Genomic DNA, 25,508 nt, shown 5'->3' with positions numbered 1-25,508 from the left:
TTTATTATCCATTTCCCGTATAAAGTAAAGCTGCATTATTATTCCTGATAAAGGACTATGATCTGCAACACACAAACACTATGTACTTATTGAATGGGGGTGATTTTAATTTCACATTTAAGCTCTGTTTCTAGAAATACAAGTAAGACAGCAAAGGTCACGGCACTAATTTGTATCCAGGCAGGACTTGTTGTTGGATTTTTTGCAGGTATAAACAATAAAGGTGGCTGAAAAGAGTTTAGTGGAAACATAGTAAGTGTAATTACAGATTGTAGTGAATGATTCGTTTTAAGAACACTGGGGCAAAACAGTCTTTGACTTTTTCAGATTCCTTTCTAATTAGAGAAACATAGAAAGTAAAATTCTAATAGCATATTAGTCATGGAGCCCAAATACAGAAAGATGTTCAGTTGTTGGGAAACAAATAGGCAAATTTATTCCTGCTGAAAACAAAGAATTATAATTTGATGCTGTATCTTTAAAGTGCTATAGCATTTTAAAATCATTTTCAAATATATTATTTCACTTAATAAATATAACTTATATTTGGTTGAATAAGAGATGCAACTGGTAAGAGGTGCAAATAAATAGAAGTAAATAAACATAATAATGAAATCTTTTCATATTGGAGGTAATTTTAGAGCAATTTTCCATCACAGCCTTTTGCTCATAGTGGCAGACTTCTCCACAGTGTCCTAGAACTTACCTCTCTATGCTAACCTTGAAAAGTGTTGCCCAAAGATATAATAATAAGAACAGAATCTTCATAATTTCATCTGTACTAAATACTTCTTTCCTATCCAACAATTCTTTATGTTTCAAATATTATCTGAACATTCTCTATCAAACAAAACAAATAACAGCAACAACAAAAAAACTTAATTCTTAAATGACCTTGTTAAAGCAATTGTTGCTTTTAGCCCTCAAAAGCAATGTGTTCTTTGACAAATAAAAATCGGGTGCAGCTTTAAATCCTAGTAAATAAACAAATCTCTTCAATTTATTGAAATTGCCCAGGACACATATGAGTATTCTTGGAATCACCTATCATTAATGCTCTTTAAAATTCAAATCCCTGAAAATCTTTCTTGTCAATTAATGAAGCAAAGAAAATTAAATTTTCCATTACAGAGACATAATTAACACACCTTTCCAATTCATATGATAAGATCAGTATATTGTAATCATTGTTAAATGAATTAGACATGGCTTACTTTAAAAAAAATCTTTTCAGGAGTTTGCAGAAATAGTCTGTTATAAAAGAATATTTGAAAGAATGATTTAATTTTAGATTAGAAATAAAGGAAATAGAAAGATATTTCAACATGTAAATCCAGATTGTTTGCTAGTTCATCTTTGCCTGTGTAAACATATAGATGAGGTACCTGGGCACCTGATTGGTAAGATTCCAGGGGCAACAAAATGTCACATCAGTCCCTTTCTAACCAACAGCCTAGAATTCTCAGCAGTAGAAACACGAGAGAAACAGTTACATAACCTGTTAAGGATATATCCTCCAGCATAGATTAATCAATTTAATTCAAAATAATGGGACACAAGACTAAAAATGTTAAATTGAAGGCATCATACCTGAAAAAGTTTAAAAGCAAAGGGTGTGTCTTTATGATGGAGAGGGCAGAAACAACGTTTGCTTCTTGGAATGACTCTAAACAGCCAATGGCAGTAAAAAGGTACTAGAAGCCAGAGATGCAGGGGTAGAGGTGCACCAAAGACAAATTTCATCTTTTTCAAATGTTTTCTAGGGCTACCAGTTTAACCTTGTAGCAAACTGCTTATCTTTCAGAATTTTTAATCTTCTGAGTAAGTGCCTATTTATGATAACCTCTCTGAGGTTATACAGTAAGAGTCTCATTGTCTCGTCTTGTACTATTTATTTTACTCTTGTACAATATGTAGTTAACTGGTTTGGTTTCTATATTTTTATTTAAAGGGATGACTATATATAAATCTTCTCTATTTAGAAGTAAATGGCAATGTCACTTTCTGCAATTTACTTCATCACATTTCTAGATTTACTTAAACATTACTTGTATTTACAATAGTAGGCTTATGAGAAGACTGTATATTTATTTGGCTACCAGTATTAGAAACCTAGAATTGGGAAAGAACTTCAGAAAATACCTAATCTAACCACACTTCTTCATGAAAGATACAGAAATCGACCCAAGTCCCTGAGACTTGCTCCATTTTGTATATATCAGAGAAGAATCCATAGTTACAACTAGTTTTCAATATGATATCAAATAATTTTACAAGTTAGAAAACAGTTTCTTATGAAAAACTTGAGTGATGCCCCACTTTATTCTAAAATAACTCTTCATTTACTCTTGTCAATAAAAGTCCATTTACTCACCTTTTTAAAAAATTTATTTATTTATTTACTTACTTACTTATTTATTCGTCTGCACTTGCGGGCTTGTGGGATCTCAGTTCCCCAGGGATTGAACCCAGGCCACGGCAGTGAAAGCCCAGAATCCTAACCACTAGGTCACCAGGGAATTCCCTACTCACCTTTTTAAATATGTAAGGCAGTTCTTCATTACCTTCTTTTCTGGATTGAATATTCCCAGCACCCAATAAGGGCCTTAATGAGCTCTATCCAAATTCTCCTTGTCTCTAGGCCTTTGGAGCCTAGAGCTGGACACAGTCTTCCAGTAAAAAGCCAGATTAGAACAGGCCTTCTGAATGTTAAGTTTGTGGCATCCATTCTTTTCCACTTGCTGTTAAGCAGAGACAATATGGTTACAACTAAGTTTAATGGACCTGATGCCTATTGAACATGAGTGAACTGTAAAAGGCCAGGAGCTTACTGAAGATTTGGATAAGTACACAGGAGTTCTGGCATCATTTAGAAGTTTGTTGTACATCTAATAAGTGGGACCAGACATATAATGTAAAATGGGGGATATTTATTGAACTTCCTATCGCAGCCAAATTTGGGGGAGACTGACTTTCTCTTCAACACTTTTCGTTCCAAATATTCTTAGAAATGAGGAATAAAAATAAAGCATTTTCTCACATGGGCCATGTTCCTAAAAATTACTTAATAATGAGACATATGAATTCAATATCTCACCATCTCCTTTCAATCTTGAGAGTAAGTCTAGTCAGTAAAGAGAACGGGGATTTCCAGTTGATTGGGCTATTTGTCTCCATACACTGAAAAAGAAGCCACAGTCCGTTCTGGAAGTAGCATGTGACTTTCTAAATGAGGCTTGCATTTTAGGAATTTGACAGTAAGTTGACTAATAAGATTTTCAAGGCTCTGTATTTAAAATCCTGAGACACTGGATGACACAGAATATTGCTGGACTCAGACTGAGCTGTTCAAAGCAGAGAGGCTCCAGAAATTTTCAGTGATGTGAGGTTTTGCAGGGTCATCAAGTTAAAGTGGACATTTATTTCTAGTGTTAGGGCATTCATATGCAAACAGTCTCTCTTCATGGAGACCCTGTATTTTACAAAATGAGTGATTGGTAGGCAATGGGCACCCTGAGTACAAGTTCCAGGAATCTCACTGAGGATTTTTCTGGGATTCTTAAGGATGGGTAAGACATCATCAGTCCCACACCTGGAGGGGCCTGTCACCCGCAGGGACCTCCAATCAAATGTGTTCAAGTAAAAGCTGTACTGGACCTATAGTCCATACAGTTTTGTTTCATTCTTTTTTCTCATCTTCTTTGGGAATGTGGTTGTAATTCATTCTGATCTACAATTGTCGTTGATTGTTCAGCATTTATTTTGCCTTCTGAACATTAATGACAGTACAAAAGAAAGAAAGGTCCAGTGTTTTAAGACTCTTCAAGGTTTAACTGGTATGAATTTCTGTCAGAAAAGCCTATTTTTTTCTCCTCAGCATTTATTTCTATAAGTTATGGAATGCCAAACCATGCTGAATGAGTTAAAGATAAGTAATGCAGGGACTTTCCTGGTGGTCCAGTGGTTAAGACTCTGAGCTCCCAATGCAGGGGGCACAGATTCCATCCCTGGTCGGGGAACTAAGATCTCACATGCTGCACGGTGCAGCCAAAAAAAAAAAAATTTCAAAGATAAGTGATGCATGTGGCTTTCAGAGGTTCATGTACTGTACAACTGATTGACTTATTTTCCTATAACTATTCAGTCTGTGCAGCCAAATAGCCCTATCAATAGGAATAATTGTGAGCCAAAGATGAGGTTCCAGTTCTTAGTCATGCCAAAGTTTGCTATACTATAAGTGTTCAAAGGACTAGTGTAATCTTCAAATTGAATGGAAGAAAAATGAAAGGGCAAATTATAAAACTATGAAATAATGCTGTTTTATTTCAGCAAGATTACTACTTTTGCTCATTTTGAGCAATAGTATATACTGCTCACCTTTTACACTGATTTTAATAAGAAATAGCTTAGTGAAATATGACAGAATTATGGTAGGTTCAATTCACTTCCTTTTTCTTGGTCTCTGTTTTCCTACTTGTGGGGATTATAGCAGGTGAAAATAACCCTAAGGTACTTCTGCATAATGTAGAAAGGCAGTGTTTGTAGTAGGTAAAGCACTCCCTTTGGAGTAAGACTTGGGTTTGAATCCCAGCTTTGCCAGTTTCTGGTAGTGAGACACTGGGTGTGCAGTTGACCTCTGTGGGCTCAGTTTCCCCCTTTTTAAAAGAGGACATCGAGGTATAAGAAAATGCATAGCACAGTGTCTGCAACCAAATAGATACTGAAGACATGCGATCCCCCTGCGTCATTATATCCATGCTGAGTTCTCCTAAAACCTGCATTTCCTTTTTTTTTGTTTGCGGTATGCAGACCTCTCACCGTTGTGGGATGCGCAGGCTCAGCGGCCATGGCTCACAGGCCCAGCCGGCATGAACCCGTGTCCCCTGTATTGGCAGGCGGACTCAAACCACTGCACCACCAGGGAAGCCCTAAAACCTGCATTTCTTATCAGATGATGGCCCAGCTCTTTTCCCATCCTGACTGCATTAGGCGGTGTCAAACAGTGTCCCCATGAGGCATTGGTTCTTGATAAGAGAAAAGATGTACCATAACTCCTAATTCATCCGGATAAGAATACACAATTATGGAATTGTTATGGATCTTATACTGTGGTATTTGTTCAACTGACCATGTCTGGTTTACAAACATAATTTTCATGAAATATGAGTCCTTGGGAATATTTTAAAAATAAGCATGCTACTGATGTCTATAAAGTTATGAAAAAATATATTGCAAGTAAGAGATCTTTGTGAAAGATTTGTATCCAATCAAAAATGCAATTCATGGGAATTCCCTGGTGGTTCAGTGGTTAGGACTCTGTGCTTTCACTGCTGAGGGCCCGGGTTCGATGCCTGATCAGGGAACTGAGATCCTGCAAACCACTTGGTGCAATCAAAAAAAAAAAAATGCAATTCATATCCTAATAGTATGTGGAAAGAAAGAAGATTGAATATGGAGTATAAAAATTCTTTAGTGATATCTATTAAACTCTCATTTGATTGCTCACATTTGATTCCACTCCATTTGCTCTCACTTCCTTCCATACACCATTCCTGTGCTATATTCTGGGTAAGCTTTCTTCCTTTGGTTCCTTTGCCAACTCTTAAGACAGCCTAGACTGACTCATTTGTGTAAATCATTCTCCATGTTTTCCAATTAATCTTATTTAAATTGCAGCCTGAGACTCATTTAAATCTCAAAACTTTCCCCTAACTAATCTGATTCATTGTTTGGCTTTGTTATTCCAATACTCTCCTCTCACCTGCAACTCTTGAAGGTATTTATTGATTTATACATTCAATTCAATTAAGTATTTACTGAGTCCTTATTCTAAATCCTCGAGGAACATGTGGACTAGGTAACAGAGAATAATACATCTGGATGAACCAGGATACAATTGTAATAACAGAAATTCCAACAGCTCAGACCACAGTAAGATTAATTCTGGCCAAGACATAGAGGCATTTATTTATCATGCTCACTATTCTATGAAACATTTGTAAAACTTGTCTTGATCTTCTGGCTTTAAGCTTTTAAGAACTGGCATCAGAGCTAAAAGTTTACTATTTATTCCAAACTAGTAGCATAGATATAGCTACTCAAAACTAGTAGCATATCTAGTAGATATTAGATGCCCATGGTCTATTAAATTTAAGTGGATAAAAAAATATATTCTCAAATCCAATGGCAATCTATCAAACTTTCTGGGCACTTATTCTAGCTAAGGCACAGTGTTAGCTGCTCTAGGGGATAAAATAGGTAAGTCACCATCCCTGACCTCATGGAGAAACCTACCTGAGGCATAATTTGACACATGTATATATATTGGTAGTAAGATCAACAACATGTGGCAAAATACAAAATATATTTCAATTCAGTGCAGAAATGTTTACCATAGGATGTTTTGGGTGATTAGGTTATAATGTTGTAAAATATGGTACAGAGACTAGATGCTTGATAAATGGCAACTCTTATTTTGGAGAGGCCGGCATGTACTACTTAGGAATAGAGGTGTTGGAATCACTCAGGCTTGAATCTGGCTCTCAGATGGCTGCTTACTGCCTGTGTTACCCCAAAAAAGTGGCTCATCCTTTTAAGGCCCATTAAAAGTGGGGAAGCTGGGTTCACGAGGCTCTGAAAAGCTTGTTTTCTTTCAACACTACCAAATATAAATATATTTATATTTGGTATATATAATATATATATTATAAATATATCTATATATTTATATAGATATCTATATATATAATATAAACATAAAATGTATTCATTAGAAGTAAGGCTATTCTGCATCCATTGAATAAACAGATGTACATCTTTGTGTCTACATAATAGTCCACACGGACAACATTGCAATCAGCTGTTCTGGGGAGCTTAAGGGCACACTCAATTTCAAATTTAAGCTAGAAAAATTTCTAACAGCTCTTTCTGATTGTTTCTATTTCATAATTATATTCAAGGAGAACAGTAAATTACCAAAAATCTAACCAAGCTATGTAGTTAACAGAGAAGGGTTACTTATGTGTTTATTTTAGAATTGCTCAGGAACAAGCTTTCAAGCTTTGGGATTTTCTATCCTTTCTTCCACCATTTTCTATTCATGACTTTGACCAAGTAGTGATCTGATGCTGTTCCAGCAATACCAGACACAATTTGGTAGCAGAACTTACCAGGGGCTAAAGCTGAAATGTCCGCACAGGGTCCAGACAGGTGACAGATGCCTGCCTGGGCTCCGTGTAGGATGCTGTGAAGGGTACCGTGGTCTATTGGAGGATGCAAGCTCCATTCAATGCTGTCAAATTAAACAGATAACACTACAAAGAAAGAAAAAAACACTGTAAGGGATGGAGGCACCTAAGTGGTAAGATTTTAGAGATGCTGGAAAATATCTCCCTAAATCCGTTTCCATACTACCTGAAACTCTACCTTTTGTTGTTAATACTGTTACTGTATTCTATCTTTTGAAACACCAGTACTCTGACCAGATGTAACATACTGTCCTGGCAAGTAGTCTACCTGGAGCTCAAAAAGCCTGAGGTGGAGAGAAAGGAAGGTCCTGGAACAAATGTCCCAGCTGCAAGGATTAGGGCCCTCCGAATTCATCTCTTCCCTCCCAGTCTGTTTGCTGTTATTGCCTTCTCCATACTCGTCCCCTTCATATCTTCCTTAGCATTTCAGGGGCCCCTGAACGTGCTGGGAAATTTTAAGTCTATATCTATGAGTCTTTTCTGTGTTATGGAAAGAAAATTATCTTTGAATTTAACTCAATGATTTTGTATCACTTAGGGTAATTTGATATAGTAATTATAGCGCTTAACAAGGCTATTTGTGAAATAAGTTGCCAAAACCTGCATCATCAAAGGGAGATATCTTGACAGTCTGGTTAGAATACAATTACAGTGCAACCTTGGCAATAATGCTGAGAAAAAGTACTGTGAGAACTAAGAAAAGCTAGGAAATTTGTAATCTTTCTGGGTTTTTTGTTGTTGTTGTTTCATTCTCTGGGAGCAATTTTCCTTCATTATGGGAAACAATTTTCATAATCACACTCTTTACATATAAATACATATTGACCTGCTCATAAAAATAGAACTGAGTGCACAAAATGGAAGAATGAGAACAACAGTTATTTTGGAATCCAATTTTTAGAATAATTTGCCTCAATGTAACAGCAGTTTATGCTTTTTTTCCCTGTCTGTTGAAGAACAGACTATTAGAACAAATATACACAATAGATACTTCCATGCACAAACACATGTACACATGCTTATATAAGCCAAATACACAACTGTGTGTAAAAATATCACAGGCTATTTATCCATATAATAAAATCCACTTGCACTAAGTGACCTGATTTTAAAAAGGCTAGCACCTACCAAAGTATCTAGAAAAGCTTCATGAATTCAGGTTACAAATGGAATAAAGCTAATAGTTATTATTTAAATTTCTAACCCTTTGAACTTGAAACCAATAAATCAAAAACTAATCACATTTGAAAACCCATGAATAAAAAACATTGAAATTACTGGCATAGATTCAAATGGTGAGATTTGTTAATTATTTTTTTAAATCAGAAGAATATTTAAAAAATAAGTTACATTTATTGAATATTAGTTATTTTAAGACTATTCTCTTATTTTGTAGGTCTCCTGTGCCCATTTTCATAAATCATGAATACAGGGAGAAGTATTTTAATTAGAAACAGAAAGTGAGCTCCTCCGACTACCACCTGAAAATCAATGTCTAACTGAAATGTGTCCCCTAACTTGAAATCAACATTTAAACTTTTGACCTCAACATTTCTGTTAATGGTATCTCCATGCCTCTAATTGCTGAACCACACAATCTTGGAATCAGCTCTGACCCCTCTCTCTCTCCCTTGCCCCTATTAATGGCTCTTCTGCTGATTCTTCTGTACAGGTTGAATCTATCTCACTATATTTTTATTTTCTCTGCTCAGTCTAGGCACTTATGGCTTTATTCCAAAAGAATACAGTAACTTCCAAACTGGTTTTCCATGGCTTTAACACTGGGAGGTGGTTTTGTGTAGAGTTAAGAGCCCTAATTTCAGAATCAATTAACATGGCATGACTTAGAATCAAATCATGGCATGACTGAATATCTGAGTCTTAGTTTCCAATTCTATGAAGCACGGATCATGGCAATTCCAACACTGGTCGTGTTGCTGGAATCAAGCAAGATGATGAATGCTAGCAACGCGACTGATGGGAGATTTATTCTTTCCCCATTCTGATTTGTGTGAAAGGGTTTTGGCAGACAATTATATAATGGGTGATTGGCTAGGCCAGCTTTACTTTTCCAAATGGATTTGTTATGAGCTCTACTTTGTATACTACAATATAATTTACCTGTGCTCGTTTTTTTTTTTTTACATATTCAAGAAGTATTTTTTTTACATCTTTATTGGAGTATAATTGCTATACAATGGTGTGTTGGTTTCTGCTTTATAAGTGAATCAGTTATACATATACATATGCTCCCATATCTCTTCCCTCTTGCATCTCCCTCCCTCCCACCCTCCCTATTCCACCCCTCCAGGCGGTCACAAAGCACCGAGCTGATCTCCCTGTGCTATGCGGCTGCTTCCTAGTTTTTAATTAGCCAAAGCTAAGAAGAGGAGTAAGGCACGTAAAGTTGTCTTATGATGAGCTCATTATGTTTCATCATAATGTGCACATTATTGCTACTTCTTGCTTTAAGTAAGTCAGTCAATCGACAGATGAATGGATAAAGAAGATGTGGCACATATATACAAGGGAATATTACTCAGCCATAAAAAGAAACGAAATTGAGTTATTTGTAGTGAGGTAGATGGACCTACAGTCTCATACAGAGTGAAGTAAGTCAGAAAGAGAAAAACAAATACTGTATGCTAACACATATATATGGAATCTAAAAAAAAAAAAAAAAGGTTCTAAAGAACCTAGGGGCAGGACAGGAATAAAGATGCAGACATAGAGAATGGACTTGAGGACAGGGGGAGAGGGAAGGGTAAGCTGGGATGAAGTGAGAGAGTGGTATGGACATATATACACTACTAAATGTAAAATAGATAGCTAGTGGGAAGCAGCCACATAGCACAGGATCAGCTCGGTGCTTTGTGACCACCTAGAGGGGTGGGATAGGGAGGGTGGGAGGGAGACACAAGAGGGAGGAGATATGGGGATATATGTATATGTATAGCTGATTCACTTTGCTATAAAGCAGAAACTAACACACCATTGTAAAGCAATTATACTCCAATAAAGATGTTTAATAATAATAAATAAGTCATTCATTTCCACCGTAGTCTATGGAATCTTTATTACACAAATTGTTGATAATTGTACTAAAGTTGAGATTTAAAAAATGAACAGAAGAAAGGAAAATAGTTGTGTTAGATTATGGCTGGCACTGCAGCTTTATATCTATTTCCTTCTTTATTTTTGGTGGAGGGCTTGAAAGCTGAACAGGAACTTTGTTCATTTGCCATAGGTACCTTCCTATTGAAAATGGGCAGCGATTTCCGATTAAGCAGGACAGACTCAGACTAGATTTGCTTTCCAAAGCACTCTAAGGATTATCCACTCTCCCTTCATGGATCCTAAATACAGCCCACCTGCCCCCAACGATTAAAATGTTTTCAAGAAATAATGCCAGAGACCCACTCACCATCACATTTCAGTGAAGTAAAATGTCATGAATGATTGAGCTAAAATGTCTCATCTCAAATTCTACCACAGGTCATTTTACTTTGTGAATAGCCCAGAATTCCTGCTTTACTTAGCCAATGAAGGGCACCTTTTTGCTCAAGGTCTTGGAGACAGCTGAAGATATTTTCATACCCTAATTCTGCAGTCCACTGACATCATTAAAATCAAGGCAAACACCAGCTGTAATGTTTATATGGACAGTTACAGTATAAGGGACATATGTAAAATACATTTTGAAGTACATTTACGACCTAAAAGACAAAATTACCTCTAAGCTACAAATAAAATAATTTTTAAAAACCATATAAGCTCAAAGGCAAGTTTAAAGAGGTTGATAGTAATGTAACTCACCTTTGGTAGTTTTCTAATTTGCAAACCTATTTCACTTATAACATATATATCCTCAGCAACTCTGTGAGATGAATATTATAACCTCCATTTTAGAAAAAGTGTGATAGATGAGCTGCTCAATGTCAAAGAAGCTAGTACATTAGTGGGTCTGAAATTTAAACACACATTTTCTATCCAAGGTCAGTGTGCTTTCCACTACATTAATAACACTTTTCTCTCTACAAATAAGCAACATCATACCCTTACTATTTTATTTCTGTCTTCCTCATGGAAGCAATTATAAGCAAGTTCTTCATTGTAGCTTGGCCAAGTGAGATTCTGTTTGATATGACACCAGAATGTACTTCTTTCCATTCCAACGTGAGTTTGTTTTAGAGTGGTAATTCTACACCTTTTTTTCCTTTTCTTGGATAATTTATTAGATAAGAGGACTTCAGAGTTGTTAATACTAGATTTTTTATTATATAAGCAAAAAATCAGATTACCAAACAGAAATATAAATCTTACCCATTATTCCATACTTAGAGTTAGACCTCTTTATTTATGCATGTGTCCATTTGCCTATTTATCTGTACTTATTAAGAAAACTAATTGTCTTAACTTAAAACATTAGTTGGAGGTCTAACGGTTTACATTTGGATCCTAGTTGACCAAGAACATGACCAATTTGTACATATACTGGGATGTCGTCTTCCCTTCCCATCAACTGTAGTTCGTATCCTCCTAGACTCAAATCAAACCCCCCTTCTTATATGAAACCTTCATTGACCACTCCAGCTGGAAGACTTTATTCCAGGAGAAGTAACAAGTCACTGGATCCATTAACTCATTTGCTCCCTGCTCCCACTGATTGTTGATGACTTTCTGTCACCTAGTAATGTCCTAAAAAAATGAATTATAGAATTAATAATTTTTTTTTTTGGCTGTGTCAGGTCTTAGTTGTGGCATGCAGGATCTTTTGTTGCAGTGCACAGGCTCTTCGTTGCAGCACGCAGGCTTCTCTCTAGTTGTGGAACGTGGGCTCCAGAGTGTGTGGGCTCTGTAGTTGTAGCTCGGGGGCTCAGTAGTTGTGGTGCATGGGCTTAGTTGCCCCAAGGCACATGGGATCTTAGTTCCCCGACCAGGGATCGAATCTGTGTCCCCTGCATTGGAAGGCGGATTCTTAACCACTGGACCACCAGGGAAGTCCCAGAATTAATAAATTTTGATGTGAGTCAGGAGAAAAAAGATTGGGTCACAAGGCCCTTCCATGTGTATTAGGCTTTAGTTAAGTACTCTCTGGGTATCAGGGCTGCGGAAAAGGGCTCTGAGGATCTGGGAGAATGACTGGAAAGATGCCTTACTATGGAGGGAAAATAGAGGCCATTTAAAACTAACCTGATTATTTCACAAGGTTCATCCCCATCCTAACATCTCACAAGTACCTACAAATGATGATTCACTGGATCGTCATGAGTTCTTACACTAAATATTTATGGAAATAACTTAAAGTGGCCTTTGCTCTGTAACACACAGCATGAACAAAATTCTTGGAATCACCTCAGCAAGGATACATTTTAGTAGTAGAGGACTTGAGCTAGTTGTGTTGTTTTCGTATAGACATGCTTTGAATTAAACACCACAGGCAACCGGTGACTGTGGATACATAGGCAATTTTGCATAATGATGATTTTGGGATTTCTTATGTTTTACAGGACAATTTAAAGCCTGAGTATGTTTTGCCTAATGACTAATTTTATTCTTTGGTTGTCTTTAAATTATTTGAATCTGATTTTAAAATGTCAGTAAAATGGTAATGGTGGAAAAGTGAATATATAATCAATTTGTCTGCTTTCTTAGAAAAATATAGGGGTTCAAGAGTTCAATTCAATACCATCAAACAGCAGCAGTCTTTATGCACTGAATGAATGGCCAGATACTTTCCTTCTATGCTAACATATGTGACCAGATGAATAGGGGCTAGGTCTTCTTTTCATTTTCTTTGAATAGTGAAATAAATCTTTTACCTGGTAATTTTCCTTCCACTATTTTCTTTTCTTTAGCAATAAGCTATCAGGGAAGAGTTAGTAACCTGCAGTCAATACTGGAAAGCAAACAGTTCGTTACTTACCATAAGCATTTAAAATTATACAACTTCACTGAAAAATCCATTTGATTGGTTTGTAAGATTTGTACGTAAGTGAAACTTAATGACTGCACGAAAAATAATTTTAGAGTGGACCTTGCACCTTATTTTTCCTTTCCCTCACTTTTTACACAAAGAAACGATAGAAACAAATTACTTTTGGCCCCAGTGAATTATTTGCAAACATATCTATATTTAGCTTCACATTACAGCATTCCAGCTGCTTTATTATTTTCTGACTGAGTCAGATAAAATTTGTGTTTTACGTATTCCTGTTATCTGGGTACGTATTAACATGTCTATCATTATGGGCTACTGCTGGCATATCACGCCAAAATAAGCTCATTACAGGCATCAGCTCCATTTCCTCATTTCTAACTTAGTTTGACATTCTTCTTGGCAAATTTTCCAGACATACCACAATCCATTTTCTGTTGAGATTTTTTTCTCTTTTAATATTAAATTTTTCTGTGTAGCAGCTAGAAAATGAGGAATCGACCTCATTTTTTTTTTAAGCTATAGACTTAACATTTCACTGCCGTGAAAAATCTGAAAGGCTTTAAACCCCTTATGAGAAAACAGCTTTCTTAGATATGAAGTAAACTTGAAACTTTGACACAAAATAAATCGAGAAGAAATAGAATATGACTTCCTACTCCAAATCTTACAGGCTAAAGAAACAAACATACAAATATGCAAACCGAAACAAAACAAGACAAAATAATAAACACTTAAAACATCATTTGTATGTAAGCCATCAGATTTATGTTTTTATTAATAATGTAATTATTATGTAAAAATTAATGATTCCTTGCTTTTAAAGTATAGTACATAGATTTTGCTTTTTATTAATAACTTTGGTTCAATGTTTTGATGAAGAAAAAAGTTACTAAGACAAAAAAAGCACCAAAATGATATTTCAAAGAACTAAAAACTAAAATATTTGTTTTTTTAATAGTTTATTAATGTGCTTCATGACCTAGACTGATTTACATGCTTTAAACACTCCAAATCCAAATTACAAATATAGAAATATTCATACTAATTGCCACCAAACATTTGGTAGCTGGAAGCATATATGAAAAAAAGTCTGTTTATAAGCTCACTCTGAGTATCTGTACGTAACCCCAAAATATGCCATCAATCATCTTACTGGACAGGACTGATCTGTATTTTGTCCTATGGGACAAAAATAGTAAGGAGCTTCCTTTGGAGAGAAGGGTGGTGGTTAATAACATTGTGACAAGTATCAACACATCAGAATGAAAAAGAAGTATGTAAATTGTCAACATTTTAAACTACTGTGATAAAGTCCTCTGTAATTTGTGCTTATATTTGAGATGTATGCTACATATTCTTGCCTCATCTTTTCCAAACAGTACTCTTGTATTTCACTGCATTTGCTCCTCTCTGCTCCTTATGGAATAACACTTAGATCCCTTAGCCTGATATACAAGATCCTTGACAGCCTGGGTTGAACCAAATTCTCCAACTCTACTTTATTCCTAGGCCTGAACCTGTGTCTCTGACAAGATTGGCTACTTGTTCTCTAACAATTTCCACCTTAAATCTTTGAATAGAAAATTTTTTCCTGGGCTTCCCTGGTGGTACAATGGTTAAGAATCCGCCTGCCAATATAGGGGACACGGGTTCGAGCCCTGGTCCTGGAAGATCCCACATGCCACAGAGCAACTAAGCCCGTGCGCCACAACTACTGAGCCTGTACTCTAGAGCTCGTGAGCCACAACTACTGAGCCCATGTGCCACAACTACTGAAGCCCGCATGCCTAGAGCTCGTGCTCTGCAACAAGAGAAGCCACTGCAATGAGAAGCCTGCACACCCCAACGAAGAGTAGCCCCCGCTCACCACAACTAGAGAAAGCCCGCAAGCAGCAACAAAGACCCAACACAACCAAAAATAAATAAATAAATTTATAAAAAAAAAAAAAGAAAATTTTTTCCTACTTAGAATGCCCTCACCACTACTTTATTTTACTAAATACTTACACTTTTTAAGATGCTCAGATTTATCTCATTTCATTCATTTCTGGACATGGACATTTATCAAAAACATAGCTTCTAGCAGCTCAGAGCTGAAAAAATACTACTAAGTAGAGTTCAGTTAGGTAGTAGTGTAAATTCACAAGTTTCCTATATTCTACTACAGCTGGACATTCAGTCTGTGACATCTCCAACCTAATAAACTCAAGTCAACCTCTATGATTTTTGCTGAATTGCCACTTTTTTTTTCTGAAACTAAACCTTATCATTTGGACTTGATAAAAGAGTAATTAATCATTGAAAAAAGGAATGCTCAATAGCCACCCTAATTTCCACTGAAACCATCCTCTTCCATTAATTTTGTTTGAAAGGATTATTTTTGACAAGCAAAGGAAAGATGCAGTAAAATGGGTAAAAGCCATGACATTGGTTCTATTTTGGTCTCAACTCTATGCAGGATCACTTTCTCTAGGGATCCCAGCTGATGATTAGTCAGATTCCACTTGACCATTTCCAGTGATAGGTTTAGCTCTTTTTGAAGCATCATGGTTATGATTGGACAGCTCTATCTGTTAGAAAGTTATGCCTTATATCTAGTTGGAATATCCTTCTTGAATCTTTCAACCACTGATCTTGGTATGTTCTTCTAAAGGATTTCAGAAAAAGTGTAACACTTCTTCCAACTGAGAACACTTCATATGTTTGGGGACAGGCATCTCGTTTACCCTCAGTTCTCTCTTGACTAAAATTTTCAGTTACATTTATCTTTTTTAAATTGAAATATAGTTGATTTACAATATTGTGTTAGTTTCAGGTGTACAGCAAAGTGATTCAGTTACATATATATATTTTTTCAGACTCTTTTCCATTATAGGTTATTACAAGATATTGAATATTGTCCCCTGTGCTATACAGTAAATCCTTATTGCTTATCTATTTTAGTATAGTAGTTTGTATCTGTTAATCCTATACTCACATTTATCTTTATGATTGTGATATGGTTTTCAGAAATCTCACCATTTTGCTCCCTAGTGATACTCATATTTTTTAGCATAGTACCCAAATTTCACTCATTTAACTGTTAGTTACTGAACATCGACTACAGGCCAGTGCCATATATATATCTAAAAAATGCGAGGATTCACAATAAAAGGTGATGGGGTTTGTGGTAGCAGAAATATAGGATACTTTAGAAGCACACAGAACACATAGCCCAGTCAATGGCTTAATGGAGGAAGGATGTTTGTGCTGAAACCTGAAGGAAAAAGCAGGGGAGACTATTCAAGACAGAGGGGAAAACAGGGACAAAGTCTCAGAAGTAGGGCAAGGCACTGCACATTCAAGGAAGTGAGAGGAGTCCAGTATGATGCAGTGTGGAGTGGCATCAGGTAGGGGTGGAGATTAGGCAGGCACCATGTTGGGGAGCATCATAAACATTTTAAAGGAGTTATGATTAGGACCCACCAAATGGTTTTAAGCAGGAGAGCTCACATGCTCAAATTTTATTCTGAAATGGTCCCTGTGGCTGCAGACAAAAAATGGATAGGAGGCAGAAGGTCTGAGTGCATGGGAAGTCAGCGGACCTGATTAATTGGATGGCAGAGGGGGAGATGGTAATAACAAAGAAGTTTGAGTTATGGCTATAGATGCTGGAGCCTTTCCTAAAAACACAGTGCACATTTGGAGGGGAGTGGGGAAAGGTGATGAGTTCAGAATGGAACACATTACTTTGGATGCAGTGGTTAAAAGAGACAGCTCTCATTCAAATTCCATATGAAATATTCATAACATTCCTGGAAGTAATGCCTCAATAATGGAGCCACTAGTATTAAAAACCAATTTTCTAGAGCCCTTTAAGAGTAAACACAATGTTCTTATAAAAAGGTAATGTTTACTTAGTAATTATTACCTTAATAATGTTGGCAATATATCTACTTTAGGCTCAGTATAACTACCTGAAAAACAATAATTGCTCTTAATCATTAAAGGTCTCCAATTAAACACAAACATCATTAGCCAAGAAATTCTGCTCAGCTACTCACATCTACTTATCTGCTGAGTCACTAACCTGCTGCCAGACAATCCGGGGCGTGGGTGTTATCCTCGGTCTGAAGACTGTTCCATATGCACGGGCTCCAAGGAATAGCTAATCCTAAACTGTATGGCCTCAGTTCAACACATCTATTTAAATTCAAAGTCCAACTGGAGCAAAATCTTAAATTCTTCTTTGATGAATTATATATACTTCTCATTTTCAATATTTAGCAAATGAGCATGTGTGGCTGAACAAGTTATCTAAGTATGGATCTTGGAAGTTTTTAAGATTTATAAAGTTAGATGCAGCAAATTGTTTCAATCTGTAAGTGTACTTGTTATTCACCATATAACTACACGTAATTTCTGTCATTTCTGTTATTTATGCCATTATTTTCTCTTTTTTTTAGAGGATTATTTTTTTGACTATTTATTTATGGCTATGCTGGGTCTGTTGCTGTGTGCAGGCTTTCTCTAGTTGTGGCGAGCAGGGGCTACTCTTTGTTGTGGTGCACTGGTTTTTCTTTGTCGTGGAGCATGGGTTCTAGGTGTGCGGGCTCTGTAGTTGTAGCACGTGGGCTCAGTAATTGTGGCTCGTGGGCTCTAGAGCACAGGCTCAGTAGCTGTGGCACACGGGCTTAGTTCCTCTGCAGCATGTGGGATCTTCAGACCAGGGCTCAAACCCGTGTCCCCTGCATTGGCAGGCAGTTTCTTAACCACTGTGCCACCAGGGAAGTCCCTATGCTATTATTTTCAAGTCTCAAACAAATGCCTGACTATACTATCTACTTTGTCATTCTCTTGTTCTCAGTCCTTTCCACCTCAATCTTAGAAAAACTGTATTCTAGAAGTATGGTATAATCAAAAGGTATAACCTTTGGAACCAGAAAGACCTAGGCCTGAACCCCAACTCTGCCACTTATTAGTTCTGTGACTTTAAGCAAGTCACCCATCCTCTTTGAGCTTCAGTTTGCTCACATACAAAATGTAACTAATAGTATCTACTTCACTGAGTTGTTTTAAAGATGAAAATAATGAATGAAAATGTCTTACATTATAGCATCTCAGAGCCAATAACAGCAATAGTAAAATACTAATATTTTGGAAATTGTTGAAGCAAAGAGTATGTGCTCTTTTCCTTCCTCAACTGGAAATCTTGCCAATCTAGTCATTGTACTTATTGGTTATGTCTGATGGTCATTTTATTGATTTGGGGAGGAAGTGTCCCCAAAGACCACTGGTTAAAATTTAGGTACTGGCAATTTAAAAATCACTGAAAGGAAGTCTGGCCTAATACCTGCTTTATTGCCTAAGATTTTACTAAACAAAATAAAAACAATGATATTTGGAAGTAAGGCTTTGGTTATGAAAGATTAAAGACATTTACTTTGATCTTCACTGGAACATTCTGAAGACTTAAAAAACATTGTCTTTTAATTTCTTAGCTAGAAAATAAGGATTAGATGAGAGAGACTAAAAGTGGATTTCAAGTTAATCAGATCTGTACAGATGGTCTAGAGCATTGCCGGAACAAGAAGACTTAAAATTTAAAAAAAAAAAAAAAAAAAAAAAAGGTGGTGCTTTAGCCAGTTTGTCTACGTCTGCTGGTGATGCCCATTGGTTCTCAGGACTGAAGGATAAATGTTATTGTTGAATGTGGTTACAGTTTTGAACAAAATTGCATGGACAAATTTTAAAATCATCTTTAAAATTTCCTGGCATTCTTTCTGTCTAATCTTTTCTTTTATTAACAGCGGCCTTGAGTTTTAAGTAGTTTCCTCTTATAAGGCAGATGTGTTGAAACATGCACATGGAGCCATGTGCCATTATGAGTGAAACACAAAGAAGTTGAAACCCAACCCTACACTTGAGGCATTACTGAGATATTTGAGGTATTACAATAAAGCAATAAGCTTAAAGTTTTGAGCAATGATCAAAGTGAAAACCATGGGCTGAAGAAACACTGCAGTATCAGGATGTGAACGGGTTAAGCTGGCTTCTCACTGCTGGTTAATGGTTTTCAGAGTACTTATCATGGTGGTCTTCCAAATGAGGAATTTCCTTGTCTACAAGGAACACTGGTTAGGTGATTGCCTATATTACTGTGTTCCATCTATAGGAATTGTTTGCTTTTTGTTACCTTATTTATGTGGTAGCAACATGGGAAAAATTAAGACAAACAAATAAACAAAAAAGCCCCACAATAACCTGTGTACTGGAAGTCAGGAAATCTGGATTTTTATTTCCAGCCTGCCATGATTTGGCTACATGGAAGGGTTAATCACCTCATGTCTTTGAGTGTCATTTTCTGTATCTATGAAATGAAGAGATTTGATGAAATGACATCTTTAATCCTTTCCCTGTATGGAAATTTAACAATTTTTATAGTTATTGTTGGATTTACGCACACACACAGTCTATCTACATATATATTCTAACACAATGCATAACTGAATGCTCATGGTATCCCATTATCCTGTGACTGCATATTATGGCTTCTTTATTTAGAAAATACCAGTACCGGTACTACTCCTACTAATACCTTAGTTACATTTCCTTTAAAATCCAAATGTCACTTAATACCCAATTAAAATTCCATTCAAAGCCTGAATTTCACAGGAGAGACCACTTAACATAGACCCCCAAATCTGCCTTGTACATAATGCTTTGTATAGAATTCTACGCTTTTGAAAATAATGCCACATTGAGGCATAGGATGATGGAAATAAAAGCACCCTGGGTAATAGGGGCTTTTGTCCTGACTTCCACTAACCAACTAACGTTGGTAAAGCATGTTTCCTTTCTTTTCTCAGTGCCATTTTTTTCTCCATTAGTCAGTAAACACATATTGCCCTAGGACTATGAATTTTATCTGGACCTATTGAAAAATGTAGGGTTGAAAATTCTAAGTGGATTTAGTGTATTTATAAATATTTCAAAATATAAATCAATGTATTTGCATAAATGTCTATAAAATATAGTGTCAGCTAGTTATTTGCAACTCAAAGAATGTAGTTATAAACAGATCATATTTGATGTGAGCTGAGTGCATTATGATATGCTTGATATATATTATGATATAGGATAGGCCCTCCAAGTCAATGCCTATGCCTTTGGTAAAGGCAAATTGGTAAAGAGGGACAGACTCAATGTTTTCAAAGGACACTCTCATCTCTAACATTTTACAATTACGTATGTTCACTGTTTTTAAAAAATGCTTTTATTAAATTCTTGATGGTTTTCAATCAAAAACAACTTAGAAAATGTACTTTTGTGATAAGTTTACCTTTGAAGTTAGCAGAGCAAAGCATAAGGGTTTTGGAGTAAGGTAGAGGTGGATTTGTATCTTAGCTTTACCACTCAACAGTTAAGGGATCCAACAAAAGTGACAATAGTTTACAAACCCAGTTTCTTCCTCTGGAAAATAGTACAGGGCTATTCATCTTATGTGAATATTAGGTGAGGGTTAAACGAAATTATACAGTTATTGGGACACGGGAGTTTCTTAATGAAATGTTAGTTTCCTTTCCTTTTCTTTGTTTTTTTATAAAAATTGTTTTTTAGATTTCACATATGAGAGAAATTATCCAGTATTTGTCTTTCTCTGTCTGATGTATTTCACTTAGTATAATGTCTTCAAGGTCCATCCATGTTGTCCCAAATGGTAGGATTTCTCATTTTTTAAATAATAGAATAATAGCCCATTATGTATAATATAAAATATAATATATAATAGAATTTTATATATATATATATATATATATATATATATATCTCACAACTTCTTTATCCATTCATCCATCAGTGGACACTTGGGTTGTTTCCATGTCTTGGCTATTGTAAACAATGCTGCTAAGAACATGGGGGTGCAGATATCTTTTGGAGTTAGCATTTTTATTACCTCTGGATGTATTCCCAAAAGTGGGATTGTTGGATCATATGGTAGTCCTATTTTTAATTTTTTGAGGATCCTTCATACTGTTTTTCATAGTACCAATTTACAATACCACCAACAGTGCACAAGAGTCCCCTTTTCTCCACGTCCATGCCAGCATTTGTTATCTCATATTTTTGATGATGGCCATTCTAACAGGTGTGATGTGATAGCTCATTATGATTTTAATTGACATTTCCTTAATGACCAGTGATATTGAGCATTTTTTTCTTGTACATGTTGGCCTTTTGTATCTTCTTTAGAGAAATGTCTATTCAGGTCCTTAGCCCATTTTTTAATTGGGTTATTTATCTTTTTGCTATTGAGTTGTATGAGTTCTTTACATGTTTTGGATATTAACTCCTTATCAGATATATGGTTTGCATTTTTCATTTTAAACAAAATTTGGTTGATTTGGCATTTTTAAGGAGATACGTATACATATTTGAAGGAGAAACTGATTACTATTTTTATAGCTAAAACATGTTAATAGTCTAGCTTCTTTAACCATAGGCATCATTTAGTCAAAGTATCAAATTTTGTCTTTGTTTCTGATAATTAACTGTAAGAATCTGGGTTTCTGATTATACGGTCAATTGCACTTCTCCTTTTATTAACTACTTAAAAGTAGTTAGACATCTCTTCAACTTTTGTGTCATTTAGTAGGCTGGGCCCTAAAATATTAAGTTTGTGTGATTCATAGCCAAATTTCCAATTATAAAACTAAAGTTTTAATCTCACTTTCATCCATGATCCAAAAAGAACCTTTGCTTGTCATCACAAATACATGATAGTATATAGTTTACCCATCTTTGAAGAGGTTTAGCCATCTTTGAAGTCTTTGCCAAATACCTGGTAGGCAAACAGATTTTATGTTTCCACTAAAGGCTGATGTTCCAAGTGAACTAACTTCATCTTTAGGTTATTTATTTATGTATTCATTTAGTATGAATTTAGCCATAAATTAATAAGCTGAGTAAGAAAGCTACATTTCTGGGAGCCATATATATACAAATATATGTACATTATCATATGCAAATGTATATGTACATATATATATATAAATATATGTAATCAAGATATGTCAACACATTCTGGAGTTAATATTTTACATTTTCTGAACAATACAATCAATTGAATTCTAGTCTATGTCTGTTTCCAATTTGCTTAACATGTTGATAAACATTTCTAGGCATTTGTTTGCTCATACATAAAATGAAGGAGTGTCCTATCTATCCCTGAGGAGATGAGACCAGCATGGGCTTTCAGAGTCAAGGCTAAGTACAAATCATGGTCTGGCTAGGGTTTAGATGCTAGGTGAGTATAAGGATGATACTGGAAGTTTGTTCAACAGTGCAGATTTGAGGTATGACCAACGTCAGGAGAGAAAAGCAAAACCTTTATGCATGTTTGGAATCAAGGATAAAACGTTCAGGTCTGCGTGTGTGCATGCATACATCATCACTCACGTTCAGGGGAAGGGAGGATGGAAGTGAAGAAGTTTTATTTGTCAATTATACTTTAATAAAGCTGGGGGGGGGAGAAAAAGGCAACTGAAAAAAAAGAAGAAAGCTGGGGGCATGGGTGGAGGTTTTCATAAGTCTTAGGTAGACCCCTAAAGTGGAAATTGCTCATTGCTTCATTGGAGCACTTCTTAGTGTTCTATTTGGCAAAATACATTCATTCACCTCCATGTATTTAATAGTAGTTTACTATGGAACACGTTGTTTTCCTCGAAACTATCATACTGCAGTCCCTTTGTAGTCTCAAAACAGATGTGTGACACTAAAATTCTAAATTTCTGGGATGTCAACAGAGGAAGAAAAACCATGCTCTTTTGTTTTGCACTGTAAAACAATGTGTTATTTATGTTGATGAATGGTCATTATTCTAAATTAATGTCAGTAAAAGAACATGGTTATAGTTTAAGTTTTTTGAGAATTTATGTCCATTCAGACTAATCAATTGATTTCCCTCAAATTTTATCTTTGTGATCCTATTTTCTTAAATAGTTAAAGAAAAAGGTGACAACAATGTGAAAAAAATGACTTAACACTATACCTCTTGGCTATAATGATCTATCTAAATTAAGGCAAAATAAAAATATTGAGAATGTAATTGCTGAGCCCAGTTTTTGTATTAGGTGTGCTAGATAAAATAGATTGCAAGGATCTGATTTGTGAGCTTATAATCTAGTTTTAGGAAACAAGACAAGGAAATGAGAACAGTTAATAGAGAAAAGAAAAAACAAAGGAATTACAGTGAGACAGAAGATGATTCATTATTGAATGATGTCAGCAGTAAATGCTCTAAGAGTTCAGAGGAGTGAGAACTCTCAGAAGACTGACGTTTGTAGAACTGACTTTATAGAGGAGCTGGAGTTTCATTACAGACATAGCTTGTGGAAAATCATGGAGGTAGAACATGTGAAGATGAGCACTCAGGTCAATTGGATTGGAACTGATGGTTATAGGAGACCAGTGAAAATTTAGGTACGTGGAAGCCAGCATGTGAAGGGGTGGGATGAGAAATTCTGAAGTTTACCGGGATTGTATGAGCTAGAGCATGATGTGATCAAATAAAGCTCAGTCCTGCAGTATGCGGTATGGAACGAGGAATGGCAGGAAGGTCAGCTGGGAGACCAATGGAAGAGTCTAGGAATAAGCAAGAAGGATCTAAACTGAAGGATGGTGAAGTAATGGACTATAAAAGACAAATGTAAGACATTGAGAAAAATGAATCAACTGCCTGAACTGATTGCCTGGATGGGTGTGAGATGATGAAACTAAGAGAGTAAAGCAGGACTCCAGGTGTGGGTAGTAGAGGGACTGGGAAATCTGGAGGAAGGAAATAATTTTGTGATCAAAATGTAGTCATAATGTAAAAGTAATGGTTATGTAGCTACTTTATAATACATTACACAAATTTATATAGTGTATGCGACATGTACATTACTGATACATTGTTATTATATATTATAGTTATAACCATATTTGTGCCATGATAATATGTTTATACACAAAAACCCAACTTCAAAAATAAAACCCAATGATTTATTTAAAAATGAGATTCCTTAACAGAGCAGAGGTTTATACCATCATAGATGCAACTCGTATTTTCCTAGGTCTTGCCAGCCTATGGCTATAGATATGATCTTATTTATAACAATTCTTAAATTCCCTTGTGTGGTAGTTATTATCTACTAATGTGCTCCCTCAAGCCCCATGCAAAGTGCTTTCCCCAATCAAATATTTTACCCTTGGGTGAAGCATCACATGTGTAGCACTTATTATTTTTACTGGGCACAGCTGCTACTACTTTGAGCTGTTTTAACCACCAGGCACATCTTTTTTCAGTTTGTAGCCACCCTCAGTCCCGAGCCTCTAGGTGATTCAACGGCACCATGCTTTCTTTAGTCAACAATGTCTCTCTCTTTTCTTGGTATTAAGCAAATAGTGGGCCTCCAAAATACTTGGGAGCAAGTTCATTACAGAGTATGGTAATGTGTCTCTTTCAGGTTTCAGTTACAGCTCCTTTCCCCATTTTTGGATGAGGAGATGAATTCAATGAGATTGAGCAATGTGGCAGATACCATATGACAAATCAATGGCAGACCTGGAATTCGAACTCAGATCAGACTACAAACCCTGTACTCTTAACCACAGAGTTTTTAATAATTATAAGTGTCATGCAGTCTCATCAAACAGCACTGAAATAAGCTCTGGGGATCAGATCCAGAGGTTTATCAAATCAACAAGATGGAAACAGAAATCCCTGTACCAAAACCAAGCTTAGTAACTAATTTGGTAAAGTAGGCACTAATTTCAAAGTAGGCAGTGGCTTACAAGTACATCTCTATAACAGCAGCTTAACAATATCAGATATATTAAACAATTGAGATGCTTAAGAAATTAGTTCCCTGAAAATATGAACATGCTGAAACTGGTTTAAACAAGTTAGATGTTTGTTTGACATTTAATATTGAAGATTCATGAGAAACATAATTAGTTCTCAGATTGGAGCATATTACAGACAACTGAAGGAAAGATTAAAAGGACTACAATACCCTATATGTATTTAAATTAAAATAGCATTATTTTTGATTTGATAAATTGTTTTAATGTATTTATGAATATTCATACTGTGAATCTTGATAGGAAAAATCTGAGGTAAGTAGATTATATGTTTTAATTTTCATATTATCATTGCACAGAATTAGGGGAAAGAAGAATATCTTAAGTAATAAAAAATTACTGGATTCTAGGTTTGGGGATTAAGAATGAGAAAGACTATACAGCCTTTACTTTTCTCTTTTTCTCCTCTGAGAATGACATGAGGGTTCTTATTGACC

The 25,508-nt window shown here is 35.8% G+C and overlaps 1 protein-coding gene across 1 annotated transcript in view; it reads left to right on the top strand.

Annotated features, from left to right (window-relative positions):
- The window catches only part of PPP1R1C (protein phosphatase 1 regulatory inhibitor subunit 1C), a 71,429-nt gene that overhangs the window by 3,358 nt on the left and 42,563 nt on the right, over positions 1-25,508 (top strand). The gene's annotated exons all lie outside the window — the stretch shown is intronic.

Source organism: Delphinapterus leucas, chromosome 8, assembly GCF_059928025.1.
Source record: "Delphinapterus leucas isolate spDelLeu-1000000601 "Yukka" chromosome 8, BTC_Dleu_Yukka2, whole genome shotgun sequence".
NCBI lineage: Eukaryota > Metazoa > Chordata > Mammalia > Artiodactyla > Monodontidae > Delphinapterus > Delphinapterus leucas.
The sequence above is the reverse complement of the archived record's forward strand: the minus strand, read 5'-3'. Positions and strand labels throughout refer to the sequence as shown.